At 44.2% G+C, this 3,312-nt stretch overlaps 1 non-coding gene across 1 annotated transcript; it reads right to left on the reverse strand.

Moving 5' to 3' along the window:
- Positions 1-1,279: 1,279 nt before the first annotated feature.
- LOC129406367 (small nucleolar RNA SNORA40) lies at positions 1,280-1,402 on the reverse strand. Its single transcript, XR_008630968.1, has one exon. It is a non-coding gene; the product is annotated as a small nucleolar RNA SNORA40 (small nucleolar RNA).
- Positions 1,403-3,312: the final 1,910 nt, after the last annotated feature.

Here is a 3,312-nt window from a genome sequence, read left to right on the forward strand (position 1 = left end):
CTTGACTACAGTGCTTGCTTCAGGGATTGGTAAACCCCAGAGACATCTATCAGAATGGATTCCAGGACTGGAACAGAGCTTGGGGGAAGATACTTGTTCTCCTACTGCATGAGTATCTGGAAGCATGAATGTTCGGAGTTATTGGTTATCATTTTTTCTTAGATGTTAAATCTGAGGTTGACTCCAACAGGAAGAGCAGAGTAGAGGTGAGGCTAGACTGGGGGGTGTTTCCTGAAGCTAGCCATCCTTAGGACATTTTAATTTTAGGGGGGTTATTTCTATTTATTTATTTAAAAACTGTTAGAATTGGTGGAGGTGTTTTATTTGAAATCGATTGCAACCAAAAGAATCCTCTCCTATATGAAGTTCATAATGAAATTCCTCTTCAGAAAGACCAATGGGGTAGAGGAAGATTGCTCAAGAGATCGTCAGAACTCAGTCTGGCAGCCACTTGGGGAGCTCGTGGGTGGTGACTGTTGTCTTGGATGGGGTCTATCTTTCTGAACAAAACCTGGGCAGTCCAGAAAAGAAGTTTTATGGCTCCAACAGAGATTATTCCAGAGTTTGTCCACTTGTTCTCCCCTGTACCTGCCTTAAGGGGCCTCAGGTACCCACTCCTGGGGGAAAGTTGGGCTTCAAATTCAACCTCTGCAGAGCAAGATATGTCAACTGCATTGTTTGGGAAAAAGAGGCACACAGGTGCTGTGGCTTGATCTCCTGCAGGCACATGAAGGAGAGGCCTGTGCTCCTCCAGGTCCTGTTGAGCTCAAGACTGGGAGAGACCTGAGCACAGAGCCCGGAGTAACCCCTGACCATTGCCAGGTGTGACTCCAAAAGCGAAAATAAAAGAAAATAAAAGGCTGTGAGAGAGAGAGACCCTCTGTCTCTTTGATGTCTTGCATCTCAGTGGCCTTGAAGCTGCCCCTCCCTCATCATGACTTAATCTTCCCACAGCTGGTCAAAATCCATCCCTGGAAACTCTACTGACCTGGAAATTCAGGGCTTAGACCGAGAGACAGAGCTTCTGTCCTGCAGAAGGCCCCAGTGAAGGCAGACCAGGAGGAAGATGGGCTAGAATAAACCCCAGAACATAATGCATAGGAGCTGTTGTTGCTGGAGTTGTACTCAGGGGAAGAACAAAATGGACCTCAATAGTAACTAGCCTACAATTTTCATTTCAGACTAGAGCTATAATGTCCTCAGTATGTGTTTTTACTGCCTGTATAAATTTCCCTCATTTTATGTTTTCATTTTTCCCCGTTTATTTATTTATTTTTATTATGTTCCTTCTTATCTGCACCAGAACTCATACAGAACAATGAGTTCTGGGTTTCAAAAGAGGATCGTGTTTTTATACCTATGTAAAAAAATAATACATCAAACAAAACCCCACATGGGTTCCAGGTGTTCCAAATTTTATAGAACTTTCTTTTATTACTGAATATTATTACCTTGTGATTGGCACTTCATCCATCAGCTGATGAATGACGAGTTTTGAGTTCTCTCTTATGGCCACTCATTAACCGATGCTGCCAAGAGATAGAAGATGCATTCTTTATCTTGGCACTGGGATGGGTCCAAGAACTATTTATGAGGTTCGAATGTGTCTCAGTGGTAAGGCACATGCTTTGCAGACTGAAGACCTGTATTTGATCCTCAGTCGCACAAAAGACATTCACAGTGGAACTGGCCTCTTTTCCTCTGTGTGCTAAGGGGCTCTCCAAATCTCTCAAAGCTTGGGCCTGGAGCAATGCCTACTGTGTGTCAAGATTTCTGTCTTTGCAAATATATAACTGGTATATTTGATTCTCCCTCACACCAGTTGTCTCTGGAAGACGCATCTACAAAGACAATCACTAGAGGGCAGCAAAGACTTTGTTAGCAGAGCAATAGCAGTTGGGGTTTGGGCCCTGTGCTGTCGGAAATGGGCCTGGACGTGGCTCCTAGGTCTTGTGTGTCCTGTGCTGCCTCCTGTCAAAAAAGGACTGGTGTCTGATTCTTGAGTTCCCTGGTGCCTCACAGGTGGAGGGGACATCACAAACCCTGCTACCTGCCTCTTCCCCGTCCCCTTGTGGAGCTTACGAAAATCTTCCTCATGTTATACTATTACAGTAAGATATAGAGAATTACTGCATCACTGTCATCCCGTTGTTCATGGATTTACTAGAGCAGGCACCAGTAACATCTCTATTACACTCAGCCCTGAGATTTTAGCAGCCTCTCTTTACTCGTCTTTCCCAACGATTGGAAGCTCTTTCAGGGTCAAGGGAATGAGACCTATCGTTACTGTTTTTGGCATATCGAATACGCCACAGGTAGCTTGCCAGCTCTGCCATGCGGGCGGGATACTCTTGGTAGCTTTCCAGGCTCTCTGAGAGGTATGTATATATCTTTTACTGTATTTGGGATATGAATACGCCATGGGGAGCTTGCAAGGCTCTTCCGTGTGGGCAATAGACTCTTGGTAGCTTGTCAGGTTCTCCAAGAAGGAGAACAAGGCTATAAGATGTCCCATGGCCACTTTGCGGCTGCATGCTTTCAGGAGCTTGGTCTTATAGTCTCTGGATGTTGGCCGTTGGTGGGATTACACGGCGCTGGGGCAGTTTGTGAGTGTGGCTGCCAAGCTACTGGAAAATGAGGGTTCTGGATCGAGAAGGCTGAGATATAGAGTAAAGGAATATATTAATATTGACTTATAAACCAAATCATTTTGAACATGTGATTGTTAAACACAAACTTGTTGCTATTTACATATATTTTTATACCTGATTTCAGTCTGACAAAATTTATGATCAAGATTCATTCAAATTCTTGGGCTGGAGTGATAGCACAGCCCATAGGATGTTTGCCTTGCATGCTGCTGACCCAGGTTCGATTCCCAGCATGCCATATGGTCTCCTGAGCACTGCCAGCGGTAATTCCTGAGTGCAGAGCCAGGACTGACCCCTGTGCATTTCCAGGTGTAACCCAAAAAGCAAAAAAAAAAAAAAGATTCATTCAAATTCTTGATAATCATCGCCAATAAGACATCTCATTTGTACAAATTGGTGATTAAAATTAATAGTAACTTTATGTGAGACTTAAGAGATAGCTCCAATAGTCAAGCACATGCCTAGTATGTGCAAGATCTGGACTTCTGCCTTGGCACAGTAGGACAGCCAGGAGAAACCCTGGTGACCCGAGTACTGCTGGATGTGGCCACACTGAAAAAAGGAAAGAAAAGCAACTTTATAATTATTTCCCCAAAATTTCTTTTTTGTTTTGGGATCTCACCTGGCTGTACTCAGAACGTACTCTTGCCTCTGTGCTTGG

Source organism: Sorex araneus, chromosome 6, assembly GCF_027595985.1.
Source record: "Sorex araneus isolate mSorAra2 chromosome 6, mSorAra2.pri, whole genome shotgun sequence".
Classification (NCBI taxonomy): Eukaryota; Metazoa; Chordata; class Mammalia; order Eulipotyphla; family Soricidae; genus Sorex; species Sorex araneus.